Below are 15,423 nucleotides of genomic sequence, written 5' to 3' on the forward strand. Positions count from 1 at the left end.
AAGGCCATATACTAACCGGGAAGAAGGTATAGTGAGTCTCGGCACTATAAGATGGCAGCCCCATCGTGAGACTCGGTAGTATTGCCCCAGTACGGCTACAAACCTAAATTAAAATAACTAACAAAATTCAAGCAAATTCGGGGCGGAATATTCGGCATCGATCTAGACGACGGAACAAGGACGACGAATGGAGACTCGGTACGTGGAACTGCAGTTCGTTAAATTTCGCAGGTTGCGAGCGGGTGTTGATTGAACAGCTTGAACCCCGCAAACTCGGCATCGTAGCTCTGCAGGAAATCTGTCGCAAAGGAGAGAAGGTATGGAAGATCCGTGGCGGAAAGGCCCAGTTTTACCAGAGCGGTGGCGCTATCAACGAACTGGGAACGAGCTTTGTAGTGTTGGGCGGAATGCAGGAACGCGTGATAGATTGGAAGGCGATCAACGAGAGAATGTGTGTTTTGAGGATAAAGGGCCGATTCAATTATCATTGTCATTAACGTGTACTGCCTGCGCGAAGGTAGACCCGGCGATGAGAAAGAAGCGTTCTACGCGAGGCTGGAGGCAACGTACGACGTCACGGGACATCAAGATCGTCATCGGGGATATGAACGCCCAGGTCGGTAGGGAAGAAATGTATAGACCGGTGGTAGGACCCCATAGCCTGCACACCGACACAAACGATAACGGCCAACGATGTATAAACTTCGCAGCTTCCCGAGGCCTGGTGATCCGAAGCACCTTTTTCCCGCGCAAGGATATCCACAAAGCCACCTGGAGATCAGCTGACCAACGTACAATGAACCAAATTGACCACGTTCTCATATAGGGCCGGTTCTTCTCTAACATCACGAACGTACGCTCCCGTCGAGATGCGGATATTGATTCTGACCATTGCCTAGTAGCAGTACATGTGCGCTCAAAGCTGTCCACCGTATACCGGACACGTCAAAGCCGCCCTCCTCGGCTGAACATCAGACAGCTAGATAACCCACAGGTTGCCGAGAACTACGCGCGAGTACTGAATGAGGCACTGCCTTCTTCCGAGGAGTTAGGTGCTTCAAACCTCGAAGTTTTATGAGAAGGTGAACCAAACTCGGAAGGGTCACACACCGAAACCTGACGAGGGAGGGAATCTAATTACAAACGAGCGCGAGGTGGTCGACAGGTGGAAGCAGTTCTTCGATGAACACCTCAATGGCGAAGTCGCAGAAGGAGGCGGAACGGAAATTAACCTAGGAGCGCCCATGGAAGATAGTGATGTCCTAGCACCTGATCTCCAAGAAGTCAAACGAGAAATCAGGCTGCTGAAGACCAATAAAGCCGCTGGGAAGGACCGCCTACCGGCAGAGCTTTATAAACATGGCGGGGAAACGCTAGCAAAGGCTCTACACTGGGTTATTTCGAAGATTTGGGAGGAGGAAAAGCTACCGGAGGAATGGATGGAAGGAGTGGTTTGTCCCATCTAAAAAAAGGGTGATCGGCTAGACTGCTGCAACTATCGTGGTATCACGCTGGTAAACGCCGCCTACAAGGTACTCTCCCAGATCCTGTTACGCCGGCTGTCATCGATATCACAAGGTTTCGTAGGGAATTATCAGGCGGGTTTCATGGAGGCTCGCGCAACTGCGGATCAAATTTTTATTATCCGACAGATCTTGCAGAAATGTCGGGAGTACAGCGTGCCCACGCATCACATCTTTATTGATTTCAAAGCAGCATACGATACAGTCGATCGAGACAAGCTATGGCAGATAATGCACGAATACGGTTTTCCGGACAAACTGACGCGACTGATCAGAGCTACATGGGATCGAGTGATGTGTTTCGTACGCATCTCTGGGACACTTTCGAGTCCCTTCGAGACGCGGCGAGGGTTGAGACAAGGTGACGGTTTATCCTGTATGCTGTTTAACATCGCTCTTGAGGGAGCGATCCGACGAGCGGGAATCGAGACGAGAAGCATGATTTTTCCCAAGGGTAGCCAACTTCTACTTACTTACTTAGGTGGCTTGCCGTCCTAAGACAAAGCCTGTTGAACAAAATTTCTCCATGTAGCTCGGTTGAGGGCTACCGCTCTCCAATTCCTCGGACACCGAGTACTCTCCGCCAGATCTCGCTCCACCTGGTCTAACCATCTTGCTCGCTGCGCTCCTGGTCGTCTTGTTCCTACCGGATTTGAGGCGAACACCATCTTTGCAGGGTAGTTGTCCGGCATTCTTGCAACATGCCCTGCCCATCGCATCCGTCCAGCTTTAGCTACCTTCTGGATACTGGGTTCGCCATAGAGCTGTGCGAGTTCATGATTCATCCTCCGCCTCCATACTCCGTTCTCCTGTACGCCGCCGAAGATCGTTCTTAGCACTCGTCGTTCGAAAACTCCGAGCACCCGCAGGTCCTCCTCGAGCATTGTCCATGTTTCATGCCCGTAGAGAACAACCGGTCTAATAAGGGTCTTGTACAGGGTGCACTTTGTACGGGGACTTAGTCTGCTCGACCGCAATTGCTTGTGGAGCCCATAGTAAGCACGACTTCCGCTGATAATACGCCTCCGAATCTCACGGCTGGTATCATTGTCCGCCGTTACCAGTGAGCCAAGGTAGACAAATTCATCGACTACCTCAAACTCATCGCCGTCGATCAATATACTACTGCCCAAGCGGTGTCGTTCGGCCTCGGTTCCGCTGGCCAGCATGTACTTTGTTTTAGACGTATTTACCTTTAACCCAATCTTTTCTGCTTCGTGCTTTAGTCTGGTGTACTGTTCAGCCACCGCCACAGATGTTCTGCCGATAATATCCATGTCATCGGCAAAGCAGACGAAATGACTAGATTTGTTGAATATCGTGCCCCGCGTGTTGATATCCGCTCGGTTCATAACACCTTGTAGCGCTATGTTGAACAGCAGGCATGAAAGACCATCACCTTGACGAAGCCCTCTGTGTGATTCGAATGAACTTGACAATCCACCCGAAATCCGAACACAGCACTGTGTACCATCCATCGTAGATTTAATCAGTTTGATGAGCTTCCTGGGGAAGCTGTTCTCGTCCATGATTTTCCATAGCTCTTTCCGGTCGATGGTATCATATGCGGCTTTGAAGTCAACGAATAAATGATGCGTGGGAGCTCTGTATTCACGGCCCTTTTGCAGGATTTGCCGCAATGTAAATATTTGATCCGTTGTAGACCGACCTTCGACGAAGCCGGCTTGATAGGTTCCCACAAATCTATTCGCAATTGGTGATAGACGGCGGAAAATGATTTGGGACAGCACTTTATAAGCGGCATTGAGAACGGTGATCGCTCGATAGTTCTCACAGTCCAACTTGTCGCCCTTTTTGTAGATCGGGCAGATAACCCCATCTTTCCACTCCTCCGGTAGCTGTTCCGTATCCCAAATTCTAACAATTAGTCGGTGTAGACAAACGGCCAGCTTTTCTGGTCCCATTTTAATAAGCTCCGCTCCGATGCCATCTTTTCCAGCTGACTTGTTGTTCTTTAGCTGCATGATGGCCTCCTTAACTTCGCCTATCGTTGGGGCTGGCACCTCTTCCCCGTTTGCTGCACCGTCGAAATCGCTTTCCACGCCGCCATTCCGCCTGGGCGCCATTCAGGTGTTCGTCGAAGTGCTGTTTCCACCTATCCGTCACCTCACGATCGTCCGTCAGAATACTGCCAGTCTTATCCCGACACATTTCGGCTCGCGGCACAAAGCCTTTGCGGGATCCGTTCAGCTTCTGGTAGAACTTCCGCGTTTCCTGAGAACGATGCAGCCGCTCCAACTCTGCATATTGCTGCTCTTCCAGGGTGCGATTTTTCTCCCGAAAGATTTGGTTTCGCTGCATCTTCTTCTGTTTGTGTCTTTCCACGTTCTGACGTGTGGCACTGCGCATCTTGGCCGCCCGCGCAGCGTTCTTCTCATCCACCACCCTCCTACATTCATCGTCAAACCAATCGTTCCGCTGATTCCGGGCCACATGCCCGATGGAGCTCTCTGCTACACTGCTGATGGCTGTTTTGATAGTGTTCCAACAGTCCTCGAGAGGGGCTTCGTCCAGCTCGTCCTCTTCCGGCAGCGCAGCTTCGAGTGAATGCGCGTAGTTTGCGGCGACGTCTGGCTGCTTCAGCCGCGTGAGATCTAACCGAGGCTGGCGTCGGTACCGAATGTTGTTCACAACGGAGAGTCTTGGGCGCATCTTAACCATAACTAGGTAGTGGTCCGAGTCAACGTTAGCGCTTCGATAGGATCTGACGTCGATAATGTCTGAGAAGTGCCGACTGTCGATCAAAACGTGGTCGATCTGTGATTCTGTCTGATTTGGTGATCTCCAGGTGTACTTATGGTGGATTCTGTGCTGGAAAAAGGTACTACGTACGGCCATATTCTTGGAGGCGGCAAAGTCGATAAGTCTTAGGCCCATTTCATTAGTTCGATGGTGTGCACTGAACCTTCCAATCACCGGTTTGTATTCCTCCTCCTGGCCGACCTGAGCATTGAAATCCCCGATGACGATCTTGATATCATGTTTTGGGCAGCGGTCGTATTCACTCTCCAACTGCGCGTAGAATTCATCCTTGTCGTCATCGGTACTTCTGAGGTGAGGGCTGTGTACGTTGATAATGCTTCTGTTGAAGAATCGGCCCTTGATTCTCAACCTACACATTCGAGGATTGATTGGCCACCACCCAATCACCCGTTTCCGCATCTCGCCCATCACTATGAGAGCTGTACCCAGCTCGTGTGTGTTGCCGCAGCTCTGGTAGATGGTATGTCCATCTCTGAACGTACGTACCGTTGAGCTCTTCCAGCACACCTCCTGCAGCGCTACGACGTCGAACTTGCGGCTCTTCAATACGTCGGAGAGCACTCGAGTGCTCCCTTGGAAGTTGAGAGATCGGCAGTTCCACGTCCCGAGTTTCCAATCCATAGTCCTTTTTCGTCGCGTGGGTCTATTCCGATTGTTCCAGTAAGAATATATTTGTTCTTCGTTCCGTGCTTTAGTGTTTTTGGTGGTGACGGCTCGCAAAGCCTGCTACACCAACCCCCTGTTTCGCCGGAGGGCCAACGAAGCTCGAAAGAGCACTCCTTTCCTGTCAGCATACGACCTTGGCTTCCACCGGGGTTGGTTACCCGATCTCCACCAAAGTTGCTCGTATCCCGGCTGGTACCACGAGGCGGTAGGAATAGGAGTTGCTGAATAAGAGGCTATGAACCACTGTAGGGTCTATTTTATGCCTACACGTGCACAAGGCACCGACGGTACGCATTATTCAGCCGTTTACCAGCCAAGCCAACTTCTAGGCTTTGCAGATGACTTCGATATCATAGTCAGGAACTTTGCGACGGTGGAGGCAATCTACGCCATACTGAAAGCGGAGTCTAGAAGAGTTGGGCTAAAAATAAATACGCCGAAGACCAAATACATGAAAAGAAGAGGCTCCAAGGAAACAAACAATAGTCTGCAAGTCTCTAACGATGAAATATTGGCAGAGTGGCTAGACTGCTAAAAATCAAGAAGGCGCCCGGTCTGGATGGAATCTCTTACGTGGCCCTGAAGTCTGCAATACAAGTGTTTCCGGATATGTTCAGGACGGTGCTGCAAAAATTGCTATGAGATGGTCACTTCCCGGACCAATCTAGTGCTAGTGCCGAAACCAGGAAGAGGATTAGGTACACGGAAGGTGAACACGGTCTGTTTGGGTTCCGGAAAGGAAGATCCACTGTGGATGCCCATCCAAACAGACGTCGAGCAAGCCGAACAGGCGTCCAAGCAGAAGCAAAGCGGAGATAGTTTTTGCGCCGCTGTAACCATCGACGTAAAAAACGCTTTCAACAATGCTAGCTGGGAGATCATTACCCGAGTTGCTGCGTAGAATGCAGGGATATCCGGGATATCTATACAGAATTCTGAAGAGTTACTTTCGGAACCAGGTACTTGTTTACGACCCAGCTAGCATTTTCATATGTATAAAAAAGGTAAAAATCAGCATTACGTACAGATATACATGCTAAATAAATCGTATTTCATGCGCAAAATTGGCCGTACTATTTTGGAGGCGATATACGTGATTACGAATAATTTTGAGCGTTACGACTATATAAGTATTTTTATACGATAATATCCGATTAAGCGCGAGTCGCTCCGTACGACTCTACGATTTTGTGCTAAAAATCGTATGTATGTCAGTCATTATCATTATATACGACAGAAAATCAACTTGATCCCACTTTATCCAGCTTTTGTTACGATTTCGAGTTTGTTAGGAGATATTTACGATAGTTTTCGTACACTGATATACGAGTTGGTGCTAGCTGGGGAGACCGCCAAGGGGTGTAAGACGATGAACATTACGTCGGGAGTTCCGTATGTCTCCATTCTCGAGCCTACGCTCTGGAACGGGATGTTCAATGGTGTACTGACTTGGAAGATGCCCAGAGGTGCGGTAATCGTCGGCTTTGTGGACAACATTGTGTTATCGGAGGCCGGCGAGTCACTGGAAGAGGTGTTAGCGGACTGTTACCACCATTTGAGAGCATGTTATTGCTTCAACATCGTGCTGTCAAGCATCTGGGAATAATGATAGACAATCGGCTGAACTTCAACAATACCTGTGTTTCGATTATGACTGTGATAAAATGGCGAAGTCTGGACCCGATGAATTTGCACTGTCGAAGACGATGCATGACATTCAGGAAAACGGCGTTCTCGGTTCGAAGATCGTCTGTCGATCGTAACTACTCCGTTCGAGATGTGGCAAATTGTGCCAAAACTAATACTGAGCATAAGACTCGCGCAGAAGATCAAAACTTAAGCTGAGTTGCGTACGGTCATGGTTCAGAAGGCGTCAAACCGTGACTAAAACAGATTACGGTGGCGTAAAACCGTACATGATCAAAAGTTGATGAAGCCATACTGCTGCGTTATGGAAAGCGGAGTACACCTTTCGTGACCACAGATACCATGAATAGACAGTTGTATTTGAAAAAGTGCCTCCAACAGCCAGGGCCGACGTTAGCCAATTTGTCGCTCCACGCAAATTCTCAAAATGGCGCCCCCAGAACAAACGAAAAACAGCCGGCGTTGCTGTGTGCATTTTACTACCTACACACTCGCAAACGCACAGTCTCGTAGCGTCTTTCTGCATAACCCCTCACGAGGTAAACAACCCGTGAGCAGCCAGCTGCCCTTGAGGGCTACAGATTTTGCATTACTTCTTGTTTTCTTCTTCATCTTACGCTCTCGATTCTACAAGCGGGTGGGAGTGCGAGTCCTCACGAGTGATCGGCTGCAATGACGTGCGAGAGTGACGACCGTGGCTGTTAGCAAAATATACACTCGCAAAAGTCGTTGTAGTGCATGAATAAACAAAAGCGGGAGTCCGAAAGGAATGCTAATGCCGGCGTATTCATTACAACGAGTACGCGTGTGTGAGAACATTAGCCCACACTAGTGCGGGCTTCGCAACACTGGTCACAGTCAATTGCCATTTCTTTTGAATAATTGTCGGTTTCTTGAAACCCGTTTAGAAAGATAAAAAAACGATAAAGTTCAGTTCATATTTCCTGTTACTTTAAAAACTTCGCCCTCATGCCTTGCTACTTCATCGAAGATGAATCTGCTGATTGCGGATTCTGAAGAGATTCGAAAATCTCTCCCGAAAAATTTCTAATTAATTGAGTATCATCAATGCCACTTTCCCACCACGTTTATCTGAGTCACTGAGTGTTTTGATTGTTGTGTTTTGTTGCGAATAGATATTCAGCAGGAGGAGATGGAGCGCAAACGAAAAGCGAAGAATGGCGTAGGCGTGTGAATCATGCACTGCAGGCACTACTCGGAATGATTCTCAAAGTACAATTGTCAAAAGTTGGGAGAGTACGCTGAGTCGGTCACGTCGCAAGAATACCGGATGACTGTCCAGTGAATTTGTTCTCTCCTAGACCTTCATCGGCCTTAAGGGCCTCATACACGTACACATATGTTAGATTGGAAACGAATGAAATGTTGTCGGGTCATTTAGGTCGAGCGACAAGCCCAACTTCTTCTTTTGCCTGCTTGGCTCGTGGCGCTCATACACAGGCAAGAGTGTTGACCGAACATGAATTCATAAACATTATCGGCCAACATGTTTGCACGTGTATGAGGGTCTTTAGGAATAGAGAGACTCAACTTACTAGATAGCTCGACCAGGTTGAAGCCGATTTGCTAGTGTCGAGATGCTCAACGAATTTGAGGCAAATAGCCCAATACAGCCGAGAGTTAATTTAGGTACACCACTTGCCCGGCTTCATGCTGCTAGAGAAGAAGAAGGAAAGTTTTTCAATGTAGGCGAAATGGTGCCCCCTCGAAGTGGTGCTCCAAGCAGCTGCTTGTTTTGCTTAAGGGAAGCACTGGCCCTGCCAACAGCGACTTCTTTCTCTTCTGAAATATCACAACTGTTATACGATCTTCTGGCCGGATTTGGCTTCATGCCATTACGCAAAGGACTTGCTGTAGTGCTGTTGTTTACCAGCCGCGGAAGCTAAGGAAGCTCTTGCCATATCGAGAATTCATTTCCTTTGTACTCGTTCCTAGCCCAAGTAGCACACTTTTCTGGTTGCTGCAACCTATTTATGACTGAAATTAGTCATTAATCGGTTACCACAACTAGTTTATAACAACTGTGCTAGTAGGGAGGCTACTCGTTGCCAATTCGTTGTGCGTCTCGACATGCGCAAGTCGTCTTCAATCTGGTCGAGCCAGCTGGCACGTTGGGCCACTATTTTTCTGGTACCGGTGGGGTGAAGAGAACGGATTTCACTGCACAGTCTTCCGGCATTCTTCCGACATGGCCGGCCCACTGTAGTCTCCCAACTTTCGCCACGTGTAAGATGGGAATCTCTCCATGTAGTGCCTGTCTCCGCTTTCCGTTTGACTCCGCCAAAATATTCCGCAAAACCTTTCGTTCAAATATTGGAAGTGCAAATATATCTTCCGTAAGCAACGTTGCTATCTCAAGTCCGTAGAGGACTACGTAGAGCTTTGTGCGGCGGCGAATGCTTCTTGATCGAAACGTCTTGCGAAGGGAAAAGTAGGTTCGACTTCCAGCTTGAATGTGTCGTTGAATCTCCTTACTCGTATTATTGTCGGCAGTGACCAGAGGTCCCAAATATACGAATTCATCAACCAGTTCCTGTTGATTCCAAGGGCGTTCAACACCCTACGGGTGGGGTTAAGGTCAACATATATGCAGTCGGATATGGAGATGAAATAAAATAAATTAAAGCTGATATTTGATGGCCTGAATATTTGATGGCAATCGGATAAAAACTCGAATTTTGCAAATTAACTTTGTGTGGTACAATTTTATTGTAAACTTTATGATCTGGTGTTACCTACATAAGAATTTCAAAAGTACATTTGGCATCTCTGAGTGAAATGTCTTTTCATCTATCTTAAAACTTTACAACATAAATCATAGTAGCCCAGTCGCCAAAGGGGACCTTTGCAGAGAAGGAAAGAGCGAGAGAGAGTTTTATCTTTAATTTTCAACATTGCACAATTTGTTACCGCACGTGCCTCGAGACCAAAACTACAGTAATCAATGTAGTCATAGTGTCGTAAAACACTCTCGATTAGTTTTGCATGAATTCCTAAGAACAACTCGCGAAAACTAGTAAATACTTACATAACTAGATAGCGAGCATAAAGCCAGGCCAGCCAACCAGCGGGCAGACTCTCTTTGTACGCTCAGCTCAAATGCCAAACCAGTCAGACGGTTGTCATAAAATTCCTTCTCGATAGCAATATCCCGGCTTTCGGAACCGGGACAGGGAGAGAGGCGAAGGTTGACTGTTTTGCAACTTCGAACGCTCGCTACTCCCCGGACTCGGTCTCCAGCCAGCCAGCCTGCGTCGTGCGTCGGTGCAGCTCCAAGCCGGCACCAACCGGCCTGGCTTATATGGGGCTTTTATTTTCAAACTCGGAAACTGGGTCATGCGCCCGTTCGTACACATCCACACACAAACACATACGCACCCGTCCGTCCTATGATGCTTGCCAGTAGAAATAGAAACATACGTGATGAAGACAATTTATTCTCATCATTCCGATCCGCGCGATGGAGATCATTTTTCCGGCCCAGCCAGCTAACCGGCCAGCTGTGTGCGCGGCCTAGCCTACTATGTATGAACTTCACTCGGCTCGAATTTGACTGCTGCATAAATTGTGCGGACTCTCCACTAGGCACTACTGGCTGGTTGCTGGTTTCATACCAATAGGATTTTTTTCTTCGTTGTCGAGCCGTTCCGTTTCCCACCGTGCACGGTGGTGCAGTGTGCTTTATTTGCGGTGGCTGCCCCAACGAAGGCACGAAAAAAAACCACAACACAATGCAGTGGGAAGGTCAAGCGAAACTTGCAGCAAAAAACCACAACTGACCCTGTTGTTTGTTGTTGCCGTGTGATAGAGCCAAAGTAGCATCACCGGTTACGGTGCGATGCGGTGCGGTGGTGGGTGGGTAACAGGGGGTTGTTGCTTATGTGAAGTGGTTGTCAGTATGACAAATTCCTTATTTCGTTAGACGACGGTCACCCGGGGGCCACTTGTCGATTCGACGACAACCGACCGACCAACCGACCGACCAACCGACCGACCAACCGACCGGCAACGAGTGCGGAAATTATATTGCGTGGGATTAGGTTGAACATTTTTATGATACGGAAGAAGCTAGGTATTGAATTGACACTATTCAAATTGGTTCACTCCGCTCGCTCCCAAAACATGCGACAGTAGCTAAGAACCAAATCCCCAAAAAAATCTCATTTAACGCTTCGCTTCAATAAACCATCGGCTGAATCGTCGAGCAATACTTTAATGCGAACCTAAGACCCGATCCATTACCAGTATCGGGGCGAATTATGAACTCCCGCATACCAAGGAAAAATCGCATAATCTACCGAATTTTGAGTTGTGACTGAAGTGGCATGTACAAGGAGGCACATAAAATCGGTTCCGAAGGAAAGGCTCACATTTATATAATTTTAATTCCACGTGTACATAAGTACTTCTTCTTCTTCTTCGGTGTTCAGCATGCTCTTGAATCTGAGTGCTCAAGAAACGACATCACATCAAAACGGATCGCAGGTAGAGCCACCACCATGTATCCTACAACTACCAAGGGGCAAGGCTGTTGTTGGCTTATTTATTTATTCGTACCTTCCGTCCCGGCATTGCGCTGGCTCGTTTTGGCTTTCTCGAATTCTCGAGCAGGTGGCAAATTACGGAGCCGGAGTAGGCTGCGGCTGCTGTGAATCTAAGCGCTGAAAAAAGGGATACTGAGAAGGACGATATAATGAGTCCTTTTAAAAAATATGCGCCTGCATGATTTCCTTCTTTTTTTCCTCTCCCTCTCGGCGGGTGCAAAGAGCTTGTCAATGATAATATTTTTTTTCTTCGCTCAAGAAGAATGGGTTTGCGATAAAAAGAAGCTTTGAAAGTCGTGCTCAAAGGTGAAGAAAAGGATAATTTCAAGGTTTGTGAAAATATAGAACCAACTTTGGCCCGATTAGGTGTGCATCGGAAAAGTTTCGTCGTTGAAAAAGGACTTGAAACAAAAACACAAATAAATAAATAAATAAGTACAAAACCTTCGAGCGTAATGAGGTCACTCACTGCGCTTCACGGTGCGGTGGTAAAATGTCAGCAAACTCTTCGCTGCTGGCTGGAGTTATTTACGGACAGAGGAAACCGCCCAATATCCCCGCCAGGGGTTTCCATCCAGCTCACAGAGCCATACATCATTTCGAGGAATTTCAATTCAGCGTCTCGATCTGCGCGTTCAACGATTCGAAACAACATAACACGTATGAAGTAGATAGGTATGCAAGCCCGCGGGCAAAACATCGGAAACTAGCCCCAGTTTAAGCAAGGGCCGCAATCATTACGGATTGGTACGGACAACTTTAGCGGACAACTTGCAAGGTAGCTCTTGAAAGGTGTGTCGATCAAAATAATAAATCGAGCGGTAATAAGGGCGAGCTATCGAAGAAGCTTGATTCCAGGCATCGATCCAAGTAGCCTTGCTCTATAATATGTCCATACGTGCCAGGGGCGTACTGGGAGCTGTCGGATTCACCGGATCTTTGAGATTAGGGCCGTCAATCCGCCATATTCTCATGACAGTCACTTGCGTGTCCAGGCTGCGGCACACTGGGGCACGTGCCACATCTTCTCTTTTAAATCCAATGTAACAAAATAATTCTGCGTGGTGTGATTAGAAGATTTTAATTTAATAAGGCCATTACAAATATTTTATAAAGTTTTTTTCCTTCCGGTGTTGGGCCACTGAAGCGGGGGGCGAAAAAACAGAGATTTTTTTAATTGAGCAAAAAAAACATAGGGGTCATTCCATGCCAAGTGCCCGAGAAAAAGTTCAAACGTGTAATCGACCTTCACGCATTTGAACCAAATTTTGCTAGATTGTTCGTTTTCGGTCAGAAAGTAAAAATCCAAAATTTGGTACGGATCGAACATTTCCTCGATTAATGGGAGCACCTCCATTTTTAAGGAAAATACCCGATTTTGTCAAAACCTCTTATTTTCTTTTGCTTATACAGTGGTTTACCGATTTTATCTACCCATCCGAAAATTTTCGGTAGATATATTTGGAAAGTAGCCAAATTTGGGGAAAAATAAATTGCTCCAAAATAATTTAAATGAACAAAAAATATTGTTAATATTGATCATTTTTTTCAATTATGTATTATTTTAGCGTAATTTTACGCATAGGGCTCATTTTATTCATATCATCCATTAGCCATAATGCATATCAACTCAGCAATATTATGGAAAAGGACATATCGAAATTCAAAATTGCTCCGATTTTATTCAAACTTTGTGTACTTATTCTTTTGCAGTAAATTTTAGATCTGTATTTTTAATTGGTACTTAGGGTTTTCTTTTCTGAGTCAGTGTGGTCCCAAAAGTTACCATTTTTCCAGCTTTTATTTCTTTGAAAATTCATAACTTTTGATCCATTGAACTGATTTCAATGATGTTAATACCAAATGGAAAGTATTTCAATGACCTTTTCAGAAAAAAATATTGGACTGAAGCCCAATTTTGTTTATTATCGCAAAAACATTGAAAATATTCACTTTTTATGTTTCCATGGTGTGTAGACCAAAGAAATTCTAAGTTTTCATAAAGGAGAATACAATGGAGACGCATGGTTTTTTTTTTTACTTGTAATAAAAGGGGGTTTTTGACAAAGAAATGCGTTTCTAAAGTAAAACGCCTTGTGAGTCCATTGCATTTTCGTATCTTTATTTCTTAAAAAAGAGTATCTCAAAAACTAACAATGTCAGATGTCTGTTTTTGATATCGTATGTAAACAACTAGCTTGTCGTTGAAAGTATAATGAAAAAATTAAACCTTCTTTCCATTTCCGGGTTTTCGAGTGGTTGCTATACCTTTATACTATATATTTATATAGTAGAAAGGCAAAAACGAATATTTTAAATGTTTTAGGTGATTTTAAGAGTTTCAAGGCTCCTACAAAAAATGTTTTTGCAATCATAAAAAACTTTGAACGTCAGTTTATTGTTTTTTTCCTGAAAAGCTCATGAAATTCCTTTTAATTGGTAATAAAATTATTAAAATCGGTTCAATGGTTCTAAAGATTAGTATTTTTAAGGAAAGAAAGGTGATAACCATAGTTTCTAGCGGAGACAGGGTGTGCCCGTAAGCGTTACGGTATAGAAAAATATCAAAAGGATCATTATGAAATGTTAAAAATATGCGTTACAAAATAAATGGAAGTTGCTTTGCGTATTTGACTTCAGCATTATTATACCCATTCTGTGTATAATTACATGCCACAGATGCCATATACTGAAGTTTTTGGAGCGTCTTAGTAGTTAGTAGTAGTAGTTCGAAAAGTGACACTGAGGAAGCCTGCAAGTCGTAGGCGAAATACGTATCTGTCGTGAATAAAATACACATAGTAGAATTAAATTGGATAAGTTTTCTTCTTTTTTATTTTTAGATGCCATATAGTAAACTATAAAATACAAAGAAATATTCCCTGTTATGCATAAATTCATGAAATCTTTCAAATTTTCATGCCGAAATGACAATTTAAAAAAAGGTAGATAAAACCGGGTCTAAATGGTAGCCAAAATCGGGGGTACCTAAATTCGGGTGTAGATTAAACCAGGTGTAGATATAATCGGAATACCACTGTATCTCCGAAAATATTAAGTTTAGGAAGACACTATTTTCACATTTTCAAAGGAAATCATCCAAGGAATTCGAAAAAGATACACTAGAATCTCGTTTTACGTCCGTTCATTTTACGTGATTTCGTTTTACGTCACATTTTTTACGTCCAAATTTTGAATTAACGTCCTCTCGTTTTACGTCCAAAATTTGAATTAACGTCCACTTTTTTTACGTCCAAAACTTGAATTAACGTCCTCTCGTTTTACGTCCGAAATTTGAATTAACGTCCTCTCGTTTTACTTCCGAAATTTGAATTAACGTCTTCGGGAAAGTTACTTAAATGACTGCCGCCTTCAAGATAGTATGGAAAATAGCGCTGAATTGACTCACTACGTGGCGCTAGCGTATATGTAGCATTCTTATACAAGCTGTATCTTGCGCTGCTGGCTATCTAGAAAGTTGCAGTCTTCGGGAAGGTTACTTAAATAACTGCCTCCTTCAAGATGGTATGGAAAATTCAAGGTGGTATGGAACCGGCTGCACTAGTGTGTGTTTTTTTGTATTTGCCATAACTCATGATCTTGGTTGTACAAGAAGTTCCTTTCTTCGGAAAGGTAGTTTAAGTTACCGAACCGTCCATTCATTTTACGTGATTTCATTTTATGTCCGATATTTGAATTAACGTCCTATCGATTTACGTCCAAAATTTGAATTAACGTGCAAGTTTTTGGGGCCGGGGAAGTTTCTTAGGATGATTGTGTATTTTTTATCCCTCGCTTTCCCGCTTGGTCAACCGTCCATAAAAATTCTACAAAATTTACACCCGTATTTTTTCAATTGGCACTTAGGGAGCCCCGTTTTGAGAAAGAGTGGTCCCAAATCCCAACTTTTGCCAAGCTTTCCTTCTTTAATAATTTATCACTTTTGAACCACTGAATTGATTTTTATTATTTTGGTACCAAATATGGAGTTAAAGCTCAAGGTTTTCATTGACTGCTCAAACATTTAAAATATTTTGACGTAGGATTACGTCTTTGTTTACTATACTGGAACTGGGTACCACTTTGTGAAAACGAAAATAGAAGTGTAACGTTTGAATGAAAGATTTCAAATGCGAATAACTACTAAACTACTGAACTAAACTGAACAATTTATATGTCGTTGGATAGATAAAATGACCAGCAATTTTAAGGGTGGATGAAAGAGCAATTTTAAGAAG

Source organism: Sabethes cyaneus, chromosome 3, assembly GCF_943734655.1.
Source record: "Sabethes cyaneus chromosome 3, idSabCyanKW18_F2, whole genome shotgun sequence".
Classification (NCBI taxonomy): Eukaryota; Metazoa; Arthropoda; class Insecta; order Diptera; family Culicidae; genus Sabethes; species Sabethes cyaneus.